The sequence below is a fragment of the Protopterus annectens genome, chromosome 1.part0 (genome assembly GCF_019279795.1).
Source record: "Protopterus annectens isolate FY-2018-M chromosome 1.part0, PAN1.0, whole genome shotgun sequence".
Classification (NCBI taxonomy): Eukaryota; Metazoa; Chordata; order Ceratodontiformes; family Protopteridae; genus Protopterus; species Protopterus annectens.
The window spans coordinates 1,949,305,403-1,949,322,160 of record NC_056725.1 but is presented as its reverse complement, the minus strand read 5'-3'; positions in this window follow the sequence as shown (position 1 = coordinate 1,949,322,160).

The following is a 16,758-nucleotide window of genomic DNA, read 5'->3' as shown; positions in this document are numbered from 1 at the left end:
ACCCAAGTGTGGGATAGTGTCAAACATCTTTGGAACATCTAGGTATGTGATGTATGCTGTTCTGCTCTCATTCTTTGCTTCAGTAACATTTTTTAAGAAGTCGACCAAGTTAAGGAGACAAGACCTGGCCTTGAGGAATCCAAACAGGGTTTGATTGAGAGTCTGTACGCTACCTACATCCTTATTTATTATAGTTTCATAGTTTCATAGTTTAGTACTAGGGTATCTGCCCTGGGGCATTTGTAAGCCTAGCCATAGTGATGTGGCTTTCGCCACCCCATGAAATGGTACAAAAATGTACAGAATAGGTTTAGAATACTGTGCCTCTGTCTAGTAGTGACACAGTGAAGGTCCCCTTATATAATAGAATTAGTTTACTGTGCCCCTGTCTAGTAGTGATACAGAGGTGACCCCTGGGGTAAACTTACGATCTCCCATCCACTCATCAAGATTTCTCTTGAAGAGAGTTAGTGATGGGCTCTGCCTAACATGAACTGGGATTCTGTTCCAGAGCATGGAAGCCTCTGGGTTATGAATCTATCCCACCAGCATGTCCTATTCATACTTGTGCCGAGGTTTAAGTCTTTACCTCTCGTGGTTCTGATGGATTTGGATTTTTTGAGGTGGAGCATGTCCATCAGTTCCTGACTGGACATGGCCTTGTACATCAGGCACAGATCACCTCTGAGCAGGTGGTATGCTACTGAATAGAGCTGGGGTTTCTTTAGTCTGGCAGAATAAGACATATGTTGGAGACCCTTGATCCTCTTGGTGAGGTACTTTTGTAGTCTCTCCAGCTGTTGCAAATGCCGGGTGAGGTACATACCAAATGGGGCATTGTACTCAATCATGGGTCTGATGAGGGAGGAGTATAGGGGTACAATGACATCCTTGGATCTGGATGTGAATTCCTTCATGATAAGGTGTGCAAGGTAGAATGTCTTTCTAACCACTTTGGCAACGTGGGTGTCAAATGAGAGGTCGCTGTCGACTTGGGTCCCTAGGTCTCTGATTACTTTTTCCATACTCAGTGGGTTGCTGTCTATGTGATAATTTGTGGGTACTTTGTTTTTCCCAAAGGGGATGACTATACATTTTTTGGCATTTAGTTTAAGGCCATGACTCCGGCACCAGTTGTCCGTTTCGGTGAGGCCTTTTTGTAGGATGTATGTGTTCGCTGGTGTATCAACTATGGCGCCTAGTTTGCAGTCATCTGTGAACTTTGTCAACCACAACCTTCCCATGTTTGCTTTAACATCTGAGAAATAAATGCTGAACAAGAGGGGTCCCAGGACAGATCCCTGTGGGTTGTGACTGGCTTTGAGTCTGACATTGCTCCAGCAATTTTAACTTTATGGGTTCTGTCCTTTATAGCCAGTTTGCAACCCATCTAGTGATATAAGGGTTTACATTTAAGCTGTTGAGCTTATCTATGATGCCTGAGTGGGGTATTGTGTCGAAGGCCTTAGCCAAGTCCAGGTAGGCTGTATGGACTGCTTTGCCCTCATCAATGGCTCTAGTGACTGTTTCAAAAAAGTCAACCAGGTTCAAAAGGCAGGATCTGCCCTTTACAAAGCCGAACTGGGTGGGATCAAGTGTCTGTAGGTCCCCAATGTCTCTGTTTATGAGTTCCATAATGATTCTTTCCATAGCTTTGCAGACCAGGCTGGTTAAGCTTATGGGGCGGTAGTTCCCAGGGTCTGTAGAGGTACCCCCTTTGTGGAGTGGGACCACTGTTGCTGTACGCCAGTGTTCAGGTACATATCCTGTAGTAAGGCTAAGGTTAAATAGCATTTTTATGTGCGGGTTTAGCTCCTCTTGGAGTTCACGTAGCACGCAACCCGGGATACCGTCAGGTCCCATTGATGCTGTGTTTTTAGCTTTGCTGAGGGCGGCTCTCACCTGGACATCTGAGATGACAGTGAGATTACATTCAGATGGGATAAGTATTTCTTCTTTTGGGGGTGAGGGAGGGGAGAAATTTGCACTGAACCCGTCAGCCAGAATGTTGGCAATATCTGTGGGTTCAGTGTATTTTTTGTTGTTGTGAACTAACTCTGAGCATATCTGAGGGTTTCTGCCCAGGTTTCTAACATAGCTGAAGAAGGCTTTGTGGTTATCTTTAGTGTCCTTAGTGATTTTTCTCTCAAAGTTGGCCTTGGATGTTTTTATGAGAGAATGTAGTTTTCTGCTAGTGTTGATCAGAGATGTCTTACCTTTATGGGATTTTGCTCTGTCGTGCAGTAGCTTCCTTCTTTTGTTATACAATTTGTTAATGGCTGAGGTCCACCAGACAGGACGCTTGCCTTTGGTGGAGAGGGTCTTGGATTTATTTGGGATTGCATGATCCATGCATTCTTGGAGATGTCCATAGAAAGAATTTGTGAAGGATTCAGCATTGTGGGATGTGGTATCCACTGGCCCAGTGGACTTAAAGGATACCATCTCAGTCTTAAGAAGAGTGAAGTCTGCTTTTGAGAAGTTTTTCACTGTGGTCTTTTGTGCTGGGAGTGGAGGTGGGATATGTATATCCAGGGTGATTAGTTTGTGGTCAGATCTCACTAGTGAGGGGTATACCTCCGGTGTGGAGCATTTTGTCCCCATGTTTGTGATGATCAGGTCTAGTATATTATCTCCCCTAGTGGGAGAGGTGACTAGTTGTTCCAGTGCATTTGAATTTATGAATTCCAGGAACCTTTGGGCTAGGGTGTTAGGGCTAGAATAATGTACCCAATCTATGTTAGGGTAGTTGAAGTCTCCCAGTATGATGGTATTTTGTGATACATTCATATCCTCCAATGTCTTCAGGAAGGCTGAGTGGGGTTTCTGAGATTGGGAGGGTGGTCTGTAACATGCTACCAGTTGTATAGCAGTTTTGCCTATGGTTAGTTGCACCTGTATGGTCTCCGATGCTTCATGTGTTGCTACTAACCTGGAGGTGTGGGTGTCCTTGATGAATATGGACACTCCCCCTCCCTTTGTGGTTCGGCCCGGGTTTTGGGGCCGAAAAGCATGATACGAGGTATAGCCTGGTAGCGCTGGGGTGCTCTCAGGAGCCTTGAACCAGGTTTCAGTTACGGCACAGACGTCAATGTTCTCCATACTGAGGAGTGCATCGAGTGCCTGCATCTTGAGATTTAGACTTCTAGCGTTGAGCAGCATTACCCTTAGTTTTTTTCCATTTTTGTTTTCTAAGGAGGTGGGTTTGTCTTTTGAGCCTTGCCTAAAAAAGGCACTATGGGGGTGGCAAGAGCCTTAGCCAATATCCGGAAGCCCATGCCTATTGTGGCATCATTCTTGGTGAGGGCAAGATGCTGCTCAGGGTCAGGGTCATACCAGCCTGGGCTACATAATCAGAGAGCTCCTCTATGTCTCTTTTCATGTAGTCCAGGGAGGTACGTCTCAGGTCATTCATGCCAGCATGGACAATGACGGAGTCATATTTGTACTTGCTTTGGAGTGACCTGAGTGCGTGTGTTATGTGGCGGATCCTAGCTCCCGATAGGCAGCTCACAGTCACCCTCTCCTTGTTCAGCCTGGTAAGCAGGACATCAGTGTGTCTGACTATAGAGTCACCTATTACTAGTGTATCAGGCATGGTGTTTGGCCTTAAGGGCTGTGATTGATTGACACACTGATTTATTGAAGTATGTGTTGCATGTGTTTTGTTTTGAGGTGGTGGATTTTTGGATGTCTGCTTTGGGAGCCTCTGTTGTTTTGGTAAGTTTTTTATTAGAGCCTCTGAGTATGTCTTTGTGTTTTTATGTGTTTGGTTTGCAGTTGTCGTAGGTCTATGTGGGACTGGGTTTGTTGTGTGTGTGCTTACCATCTCCTCCTGTCTGGTCATGCCAGCCCTGAGTTGAGAGAGTTCAGCCTCCAGTTTGGCTATATAGTTGCATCTCTCACATGTATTTGTGTTTGTTGGGAGGAGGAGAGGGTTGTCTGTGTACATGAGACAATTGTAGCATTGTCTCAAGATACCCAGATTAACCAGCTGAACTGGAGAGGACACCAGTAATCTACCATTCGACATGCTAGAACAGTATAAGGGAGTGCTGTGCCTTTAAGGGAAGTGGATATTCACAGGGGTGGTAGGTGGATGTAGTGCTTACTTTAGTATGAGAGTGCTTACTTAGTAGAGAAGTTTTGAGAACAAGTGCTAGGCTTATAATATAGCGAGTAGTCTGATTATACTGAGTAGAGCTTCCTTAAGGGAAAATTTGAAGAGCAGACTTGGCGGAGCCAGAAGAAGTTTAACCTTGTTTAACTGGCGCTGCGCTATGCGCACAATCATGCAAAGCTGCGCAAATGCGGATTTTAAACAGGGAACTCGAAAAGAGCTAGAAATGGTCCAAAACAACCAATTACTACAGCTCTTGTGCTGAGGTCACTTCCTACAGGGACAGGTAGGCTGCTCAAGGCTCCCCACTCCCACTGGTGAGCAAAGAAACTTCCTTCTATCCAAGTAAGGTAATGGACAACACAGGAACTACACCACAGCCCAGAATACAGCAAAGCCTGTAAACTGGTCTAAACTAGTCGAGGAGAGGCGGGAAAACAAGGATTATTTTTTTTGTTCTTTTTTGTTTTTAGATAGAAGACACACAGAAAATGCAGAAACAGTAATAAATCAGTTACACAGGCTAGCACACTTTAGTGGGCAGCCTCAACAGTTAAATTAAACAAACAAACAAACAAACTTTCGACCAGTTTCGACTAAAATGTAACTTTAAGTGCATATATTAAATAATGCAGCAAACAGCTAAAAAACAGTTTAAGCTTGTTTAGGGTAAGCTAGAGAAGGTATTTCAAGTAAAAAAACAGCAAAGATACTTAAATCAAGAAAGTAGACAGTTTTCTGAGTTCTCTGTAGCTAGGACCACTCTGCAGGACCACGAGGAGCTTGTCTGAGTAGTATAGCCAGAAAAAAATGCCCAGAGGCGGATTTTAAACAGGGAACTTCAAAAGAGCTAGAAATGGTCCAAAACAACCAATTACTACAGCTCTTGTGCTGAGGTCACTTCCTACAGGGACAGGTAGGCTGCTCAAGGCTCCCCACTCCCACTGTTGAGCAAAGAAACTTCCTTCTATCCAAGTAAGGTAATGGACAACACAGGAACTACACCACAGCCCAGAATACAGCAAAGCCTGTAAACTGGTCTAAACTAGTCGAGGAGAGGCAGGAAAACAAGGATTATTTTTTTGTATTTAGATAGAAAACACACAGAAAATGCAGAGACAGTAATAAATCAGTTACACAGGCTAGCACACTTTAGTGGGCAGCCTCAACAGTTAAATTAAACAAACAAACAAACAAACTTTTGACCAATTTCGACTAAAATGTAACTTTAAGTGCAGATATTAAATAATGCAGTAAACAGCTTGTTTTCATAGCCTTACAGATGAGACTGGACAGGCGTGTGGGTCTAAAATTACTCAAACCTATTAAAGCCTCATCTGTGTGTAAGGAAGTGACTGCTACTGACATCCATTCATCTGGCACAAAGCCTGTTTTGAGGCTGATATTGAATAGTCTCTGTAGGGAGTTAGACAAGTCATGTTTCAATCTGATAGTAGGAGACCTAGTATGCTATCTGACTTCACAGATATATCATTCTTTGCCTTAGATAGTGTCATGAGAACTTATTCTTGAGAGATTTAAGAGTGGTGTACATTTGGGTATGTGATCTGAGAATGCTGGTAAGGAAAGGGGGGGGGGGTCAGCTAAATTTGTCCTCTAATAGATTGTCTCTGTCTTCTGGATCTGTGTGTGTGATATAATTTATTATTAGCTCTGCACAATACTATTTCTGACATTTATAACATAATTAAGGAAGACTTATGGTTATTCTTTTCCTGGTTGGCTATTTTTACCTTATATCTAATTTTGGTTGATTTGATCAGGGTCTGGAGTCCCTTGTTTAGTTTAGAAAGAGGGGTTTTGGAACTTGAGATTTAGATTTGATTTTGCATGCAATGAGTTTTTTTTTTCTTTTATTACAGAATCTGTTTATATTTAGTTTCCACCATAGGGGCTTATTTTTGAATTTGGCATTGTACTTATTTCTGAGGGAGAAAGATGCATCTATGCAGCTATTTACATGTAAAGAATTTAGAACTGAATGATTCACATAAGCAGTGTGGGGTCATCAAGATGAAAGGGGCTTCTGAACTTAGCCTGGTCATCACTCAGTTTTAACAGCTTAGCTATCACATAATATTTGAATGGCATGGTATAGGAAGATACTCTAGACTTCAGTCATATGGTGAATGTGATTGACTTGTGGTCTGATTTGACTAGGAAGGAAGTTACAACTTTTGGGGAGCAAAGCTTGAAAGGTCAGACATGGTGTTAGGCATTCAGGGTCAGAGCTGTAGAAATTTCCTATTAGAATATCTCCATTATTGGTCTTAACTTTAATGATAACCCATCTCTTCCTGCAGTCTCATTTAGATTTTACTTAGCACCACCCTAGTGAATTTTTAAATTGTGTTAAATGCTAAATTCTCACAAATACACACTGACTTACAGAACATAAATTTAGTTAAATTAATACTTGAAAATCTTGCGATTAAAGGGAAAACAATTTCTAGGACTTATAAAATTGTAATGAGCGTAAAACATCAGAATTCTTTATTATTTTCAAACTATTGGCAAATGAAATATCAATCACTGTCTGAAGAAAATAAGAAACTAGCCATTGAAAATACAATCAAATTCATTCCTTTCAAGAAGCTGTTATATACACAAATTATGGTAAATACAATCTATATTATACCTTATCTAAATTAAATAAATTCAATCCTAACTTTTCACCTATATGTCCCCATTGTCCGGATTAAACAGCTGGTATTTTGCATGTCATGTAGAACTGTACTAAGATACACAACTTATGGTGTTCCTTGAGAGTAAGATTAGAGAAGATGGGATATGAAAAATCAACCCTTAGATGGGAGACAGCTATATTGCACATTAACATCAATCAACTTCCAAAAATATTAAAACATGTCTTTATTACGATGTGTGCCCTTATTAAATTCTTTATTACAAAAAATTGGAAGTTCATGTCACCAATTACATGGGAAAATTTTAGCAATCTTGCTATCAAATATATCTCATCTCACAAATTAGATTATTCAAAAACAAAAAAACAAATGCTATTACCAAAAATATTGGGGTTACTTATTAGATATAATTCTTGACAAATAAAATTTGCCCACAAATTGACATGAAAAGCTAACCTTTTAATAAGAAATGAATGTAGTATAACCAGTTTTCTTGCATCTTCCCCATCTCTTAGTATATGTGTATCTAGATATTTTCCCTAACCATACAATAAATGGTTGAATTTCTATCTTTACTTTCTATATAGACTATCCCCATTCCACTGTCCCTTATGAGACCAAATGAACATAAGAATTCTCATACTCTACTTGACGATGTAGTGACTTCTAGTGTATATAATATATATATATATATATATATATATATATATATATAATTTTCTCGGAACAAGATTGTTGTCTGTTTTCTTTAGATATTTATTTGTATTGTTTATTCGTGTTTTTGAGTTATTGTATTGTTGTTATTATTTGGAAAAAAAGAAAATTGAAATAAAGAGATTTTGGAAAAAAAATTGTGTGAGAATACCTGCAGATGAGTTTTTCCAATAAATCCTCATATTCCATACATTCCGGCAAACTTATTTGGGGACTGCTGCCATTTCAGTGAGTTTTGTCTCTTGTAAATAAATTATACTTGCCCATATACAATCAAGCTATTTTTATATATATATATTCTGCTTTTTTAATGAGCTCAGACCTCCATATTTCATATAACACATCCTGTCTCTTCAGTGAAATGTATCAGTATTACAGTATGTACGTTTTAAATAGTACAAGACATAATACAATGAATTTAACAGCTACTATATCAAATAATTAAACATCTGCTCATTGGAGATAAAATATCCTGGGAGGATGCATACAATTTCCTCGTATGCAGTTGGCCTGAGGTTGATGTGAATCTTGTCCCACACCAACAATGCCTAATGAGCACAGTTTTATTTTAGTGCTTTTTTTCCTAATTACTGTACAACCCTCCAAAAGAAAAAACACTCAAACTATGTTAAATACTCAATGAATCTAAATTTAAAACTTAAATATATGTAACACATTTGTTATTGATAATTCTCCCCAAACAGACGTCATAGCAGTAAGAGCAATATTGCTAACCAAATAACAATCAATTCTACCAAGCTTGAGATTAATTCCTGGGCAAAAATTTAAAAATAACAAAATAACCCAAGTACTTAAAACGAAATAAGCTTACAATAATTAGATAAGTGAGTTTGTAAACATCAATGGCAACATCAACCTATAAAACAGATTTAAAATCAACATAGTAACAGTAATAGCAATATTGTTACAAATTATGATGTCCATAATGACCTTTGAGTAAAAAAAAATGATGGAGCATTCAAAGTTCATTAAGCATTCTATAAAATCCAATAATATTCTGCAAACAACAGTAAAATGTTCCACTGCTAACAGCAACAGTTCCAAGATTTGATAGCACAAAAATGCTCTCCTTCATTCAAACACACTAGCCAAACCATTTCAAAATTCCCATCTCATCTGTTACTGGCAACATAGCAGAGCACAAGGAGAGCAAAATCCAGAGTTCCACTAATTTCACAACAGTTCATCAGTGATGTTCAATTCACCAGTGCCACCTGACAATGTTAACAATCTCAGAGAGAAACACTGATACAAATATCAGTAAATAAAGTAGAAGATATTAGCTACCTCATTTTCTAACACTATTGTTAGGAGTGGAACTATGCCAGAAGTTCCAGGCTTTGAGCAACACTACCTTAATGTTATCCAGATTCAAGTGGTGAATGAATTGATGTTGAAGAGGGATCAAAGGTTATATTCTGTCTTGGTCCTTCCTGATTACTCAGTGACTTTTGACAGCATGTGCCACAAGATCCTCCCTTGAACCCAAAATTTGTTTGTGATTTCAGTGCCATTTTACTCAGTGGTTTGCCTCATACCTATTAGGTCTCAGTGAGATAGTGGTGGTAGGAATTATGTTTTCTTTCTCCATCCCCCTGGAATGCATAGTATCTCAGGACTCTATTCTATCCCTGTTATCCTTCATAGTGTGCATAATACCACTAAAGAATAACATTATGGGGAGACAATTTTTTTATCAAGGATATGCTGATAAAATCCCACTTTCCGTTTCTCAGGAAGTTTCACTAATTTTGCTACCCTAGGGAATAGTTGTGTGATGCTCTGAACTGGATGGTATAGATTTGACTCAAACTCAGTCTAGAAAAATTGAGGTTTGTTAATATTTGGTACTGTCCATCCTTTTTAAATCTTCACTGCTGTTCTCCCATTGATCATCTTTATCTTGTATTTGGAATCTGGGTGTGGTCATTGAGAATAGGTCGAAGCTTAAAGACCACATTTCAACATTCATTAGGGAATCATATTTCCTTTTCAGGACTCCATTCTGGATCAGGGAATTGATACTACCTTTGGACTTTGTGACAGTAGTTCAAGCCCTGGCAGTGATTTATTAGGACAACTGCAATGACTTCTACTTCAGGCTAATGGATGGCGACCTGGCTCATCTTCAGCAGGTGCAGAATTCTGCTGCAAGACTACTGACTGACACTTCTAGAACTATCTGCATCATGCCAGACTCATAAGAGCTGAATTGGCTGCTAACTGCACCCTGGTGTATATTTAAAATTCTGATTCTTACCAACTATGTCCTTTACAGCCTGAGTCCTGTTTATCCAAAGGAGATGATGAGACCCTTTGCCCTGATGAGGCACCTCAGAACTTCAGGTAAGGGTATGCCGGAGATTTTACAGACATATGTAGGGACATTGGTCAGTTTTTTTTTGCCTCCTTTCCCTACTCTTGAAAATCAAGGCACCATCCATGATTTGGGTGAGTGAAACTAAATACTCTTTGTGGAGATCCTTAAAATACCATCTATTTGGGTGACAGGAGAGTGCCTTCATCAAGTTTTAGAATTCTTCATGTGTAACTTATTTATCATTCTATAGTTATTGCTAGAGTCTGCAGTATCAGTTTATTTGGATGTAATTTATTTTTTATTCTGCATTTTATGTTGATTTTATGTACAAAATACTTAGTAAATTAAGCCTTTCACTCAGTTAAATAAATAATCGACTGCATAAATAAATAAAAGCAAACCCGATTCTCTAAGGTCAGTAGGTCATAAACCTGTCAATTGAACCTAAAATGCCTGGCTTAACTCTTCTCTTGACTTCAGTTTTTTGACCCAGCAGTTCAATTCTAATGCATTCTTCTGGATCTATACAGAAACATTACTTCAAACCTTCTGAACTACTATACAATGACTTTAATTACTGCATATTATGTAAAAAAACGTCTATACCTTATTAATGTCATCAACATGATATGCAGCTTTTCCGTGTTGCAAAGCCTGTAATTATCTTCGTGTCTGTGCATTTCTTCCTAAAATGAATTCTGAAATATTTTATTTTATTTTGCTTATTTATCTTGTTATGTATAGCTTTTGACTTTGCTATATGCCATTTTCACTGGTGGTTCAAAAAAGAACTTGACTGTCTTAACAAACAGTAAACAAGCTGGTTGTTCTGGGGGAAGTATACAGCAGGAGAAAACCCTTTTCTGATTGCTCTTCTCAGACGTGCTAACATGCATATTTTTTTCTTCTCCACATATTTCACGCTTTAGACCAGACCTCCCTAAACAGGCATGGAGTTATTAACTTACAGCACTTGAGACACAATTTCATATATACCAAAAACTGCCCTACCAGTAAAATAAATAAATACTCATTTTAATCAGGTAGGCCTACTGGGCAGATACACAATCCCTTTTCAAGGGCAGCCCAGGAACAATGGCTAGCTATGTGACTTCTTCAAGGTCAGTAGGCAGATGAAGGCATCAAACCCTACTTCTCAGGAACTACAGCTCACAGCCTTAATCCTCTGTGTCTGTAGTCACTTCTGCTAATTGAACTTTATATTCTTCCTGGAGGAGGTAGTCTTAATCATTGTCTAGTGCATTGCATTTTTCTCCCCAGCGGCTAATACTGTAAAAAAAAAAAAACAGTCTGAAAAAGCTTGCTACTTACTCATACTCATACCTCTCCAAGCTCTTATGTATGTTCTGTCTGAAAACACCCATGTTCTTATGGCTGTCTAATTGGTAATACTTTGTAGAGCATTTTAACTAATTTACAGATAACATTACATTCACTAATTTATTGGTAGAACAGCACTGTGTTATTTGGATAATAAGAAACATAATCTTTGCTTTTAACTAAGATTGCATTGTTTGAAATATGTTTTTACTTTCTGCTGTTTTCACTGTCTGTTAGTCCTCATTATGGCTGGAAAAAGGATCTGGAAAGGATCAGTTTGAGTTACCTAGTTAAATGAATACAACATGATTAATAATCTTTTCATTCATGGCTTCTTTGGTTCCTTTTTTATCTATTTGTGCTAGAATTAAGTAAAAAAAAATTCACCACAAAAAGAAATGAAGTTGTTTGTAAGTACAATGTCCATAAATTGATGAACCACTGATATTTCAACCTCAGGAAACAAAAATGCATTCATAACTCATATTGATCCTCCGTATCTTATCTAACAAATTCCAGGAATCACTTATTATATGCCCAAAACCACTACTCAAAGTTTTTAACTTCAAGTCAATAAATTTCGCAAGGGGTTCCATGATGGAACCAGCTGATGTAACTATAGCATGGAGTGGTGGATCACAAAGGTCTGAATGCAAGTTAGGGATCCCAAAAATTTTAGGTATAACTGGATCAGCTCCATTCAAAAAATCATAAAGATCCTTGCTGATGTAGTCAAAGACAAACATTTCTTCAAATACAATTCTAATACCCCAGTATGTAACATTAATTTCATTAAGAGAAACAGAGTAATATGTGGTGTCATTCTCCATTCGACCTATATAATCTAAATTGTACATAATGACAAGGCCACCCCCATCAGGTTTCATACAGCGAATCTCTTTGTCAGCTGTCACGGAAGCTAAAATCCGTCTGCCCTCGGGTGTCATATTGTACTACCCACGCTTACATGTGTTGTTCAATAACACCCAGATTTCCCACTTGTAAATTCTTTTCAAATAAATGCACAACAGGATGCAGGCTGTACTTCTTCTCTTAAGAACTTAATTATCAGTGTCGTCATTTGGAGAGTCATCCAACAAAATCTGAAAATTAAGTTTGTGGGTAAAGAGTTTCAAGTCTACAATTTTCTGTTTGAGACTGGTTCTACTTCAATGGATACAAATTTGCTAATCGTGTGTTACTTAAATGGGAACTTGATACTTTTTTCCAGTTTCCTTTATTTAAACAATGTATGGGGTACTACAGATATCTAGGTGATTTATTATTTATTTGGCAGGGGGTCATGAGGTTTTTAAAAAGTTTCTTGATCAGATGAGAAGAAGTACTAACTTTTTGAAGTCACCTATTGTATAGGTGAACATGAGATTAATTTTTTGGACATCACCCTGGTTAGATCATTTGATGGTGAAATTGAAACCAAGATATGCAGAATACCCACTTACTGTAATAGTTTTTTATATTTTCAAGTTGCCAACCATTTCACCACAAAAAAGGCATTGTCAAAGGTCAATTTATTAGAGTGTCTAGATTGAACTCAGATGATGAGCTCTGTTGTGAAGAATTTGTGCATTTTAAGATAGGGTGGGAGGGTGGCCTAATGGTTAAGGTATTTGCCTTACAAACACAAGGTGCAGGGTTCGATTCTCACAAGGGATAATTTGCTAGGCTTACAATGGCTCGCAAGGGCAGTTAGCCTAGTACTAACCTATGAACCTATGTTTTTAGACCAGGGATACCCAGTTAATATTTTGGACACCATTGAAACTGAAATATGGGCTGGGAGAAATTATAGATTTGGTGTCATAATTAAGTACAGTATGAGAGCTATAAAACAGTCTGCTATGTGTGACAAGGCCCCAGTTAAAACAGGGAGTAGGATGGTGTTACACTGTTCTTTGGACACAAAAGAAATTGAAAAACTTATACGTAAAAACTGGGATCTTTTTTACTGTGACGAAACTACTAAAGATCTATTCACCACTGGTCTGGGCTTTACCTATAAGAGGAAACCAGATATTAAAAACATCCTGTAAAGACCTTGCCCATTACATTGATGTGCGGTAGATGTCAACAATGTGGATACATTGAAAGTCACTACTCAGGTCGGTTGTATAAGATTTGTAATGGGAGTCAAGGGGGGAAGTTTTATTGTTACACCAAGAGAGTAGTTTACCTCACTTTCTGTACACAATGTCATGTTTGTTATATTGTGAAAATGGTTAATACCCTCAATCGCAGGATTTATTAACATATATATACTATAAAGAGGAAGGACAACAAAAGTGCGCTAGCTAAGCACTTTCTGACCTGTGAAGGTTCATGAAATTCACTTTTTTGGCTCTTGAACAAGTTCCAGTTTCCCCTTTTCAGGGGATTGGAAAAATAAACTGTTACAGCATGAAATGTACTGGCAAATTAGTCTTGATGCAACTACTTCCCCAGGTATTAATGATAATATGTCAGTTAACGGTGAATTGCGGAGAAGAGCTAACATGAACATGCTATGAATAAATGTTCTTATTTTAACTTATTTTATTTATATTTTGTTTCACAAAAGCTTTTTCATTTGGTAACAATATTTATGTATTGTATTTAATATGTTTTGCACGTTTTATGAATGTTCTAGAATTTGATTGGTGGATTTGGAGGTGTGTCAGTGAATTAAATGGTATTTGAAATGTAGTTTTCAAGATGTTTTTTAGGTTCTGAAGAGATCTTGTACATTTTAAGATGAAAGCCCTCAACCTATTATTTGCAAATAAAGTTTTTGAGTTACGCTGGTCTGTCAGTCATTTTTTTTTTTATTTTATACTATTTGTGTTAGAATGTTTAAATATATTCTAGCATCTTTTTAGTACAAGTACGACACCTTAGATTTCATTTGGAAGTAGAAAACAGATGCGTATGGATAATGGAATGAGTTCACTGGAGAGGAAATGTACTTATAGCAACAAGTACTGAAAGTCACCTTGGACTAGTGAGGTATTCTTCACAAATATATATATATATATGTCTACCTGAGGATTACATGCTGACATCAATGCTTTACTTTTAGCACTCACTATTATAGTCAATATTATTATAATAATAAAGCAAAATATCACAAAATACTGTGTGTGTGTGTGTGTGTGTGTGTGTGTGTGTGTGTGTGGGTGTGTGTGGGTGTGTGTGTGTGTGTGTGTGTGTGTGTGTGTGTGTGTGTGGGTGTGTGTGGGTGTGTGTATACACACACACACACACACACACACACACACACACACACACACACACACACACACACACACACACACACACACATATATATATATATATATATATATATACAGGTCTGCTACAGTTGATTGAAAACTCACTTGATTGAAAATTAAATTACTAGGACCACTTCACTGAAAGCTCACTTCACTGAAACTCATTTCATTGAAAGTTATAAATGGCCTTTTCCCCGCTATAGTGTGACCTGAAAACAAAGTAATAAAAAAAAAAAAAAAAAAAAAAAAAAAAAAAGCAACAACTGGGATAATAAATTACTTTGGGACACCAAAGAACTTTAGCTTGAACATAACAAATGGCACATGCAAATCCACCCCCCACCCCAAGAAAAAAATAATCTTTTCTCTAGCCCATAGTCTGATGGACCCCTGTCTACATTTACTCCGTTTTCAGTAATTAGGTAATGCATTTGTGATAAACAATGTTCACAAGAAGGTATGGTTGCATGAAATCTTCTGGGAGGCCCTTCTCTGTTTTTCTAGGTCTCATTTCTACAGACCTCAAGCAACACTGTAGATAAAGTCCTTGCATTAGAAGTAGAAAGTCTAATGAAGTAAGTTTGTAATACAAAGCAGAAAAAAACAAACAACTAGTGTAAATTGGAGCATAATTTGCCTCATTTAAGTGGAGTGTGATAAATGCACTGTCTGAAGTTTCCACCTAAGAACCCTTCAATCCATTCTATTCAAAGCAGAACATCTGTTTTACTTGCTGACTTCAAGTATGATTAGTTAAGCTGAGGAATGTGTCGATGTAAGTTTGAAAAGTTTATATTATGTATGTTGATTTGAGTTACAGATATACTTCTAGAAGCTTAGTCACACGTTATTCAGCTATCAGTTATGTCAAACAACTAAAGGATATTCACAGGATAAATATCCTGTAGCGCAGATAAAACTGTAATGAATATACAGGATAGCAAGCTATATTTATTTTATTAATTTGAGTATACCCATTTGCATTGCAAGATCCACTATATACAAATATTTGTTTTTCACAAGAAATTTGCAGGTTTTGGTTTAATTATTCAACATGTATTGAGTGACTGGCTGACTAACCCACTCACTCACTCAGTCACTTACTCACTCAATCATACAGTATACAAATGAAAATTGTAGGAGTCCAACACAGACAAAGATGTGTAGGGTTCCTTTAACAGCTAACCACAATGAGGAACTCCTAGAGAGTTCAGATGTAACACGCAATGACGTCTTCTAATCTGCTTAATAAAAAGAGACAGGAAAGTACAGCGTTCTCCCAGGAGCAGAGAAAGAACAATACAACTAGCACATCAACTAAAAACGGAACCTCTATTACATATTTTTTAGAACCCAAGAAAACAATCCAAACACCCATTCTGCCTTTTGTGTTAGGCAACCCACTGCCAATATGAGAAAGGTCCAAGAGCAGAGGGCGGAAAGGGAGATATCAGCACCTGCAAGATGGGCAGGTAGAACATACCAGGATGACAACTCGGAACAACAAAAACAACAAGAACTGGTAATCGATCTTTTTCAATTTAAACTAACTGAAGAGCAAACTTCTTTGCTGAATAAAGGTCTTTCCTTTATTCCAGCACAGAAAACTAACATGACAAATCTTCTCAAAGACCTGAGACTGTTTGGGGGTACGTTAACGCTCAGAACCCTTTTTAAAGATACCAATAGTGTGTCAGATATGCAGTTTAAGAAACCTAGCATTTTTGTACCCAAAATACACCCAATTGTTGAAACTTTTATAACAGTGTGTGAGAAAGAGATTAGAGAAGTGTTTAATGATAAACGAACAGCAAAGTTTTACAACTTAAGCAAATCTGAAAATGAAGCCTTGGCACAACTGAAGGCTATGCCCAGTATAGAAATTAGGCCTGCAGACAAAGGTGGGAGTATTGTAGTAATGGAAAAAACTTTATATATACAGCAAATGATGTTATTGCTTGGTGACACTAATACATATTTGCAGATTTCTAGTTCGCAAGTGAAAGCTATTATAGACAGGGTGTCTGTTTATGTATTTGATTTATTTGTGTCACAACAGATTATGGAAGATATATTTAACTATTTTCAGGTAGAACATCCCATTACACCTATGATATATGGATTACCTAAGATACATAAGAGCATGACTGAACCTCCTATGAGGCCTATTGTTTCTAGCAGAGGATGGTGCACAGAAGCATTATCCATTTATGTAGAGAAGCAGCTGCATCCAGTGTTAGATACATGCAACACTGTTATTAGAGACACAAAAATGTTTTTAAAATCTCTGCAGGAAAAAATGTCAGT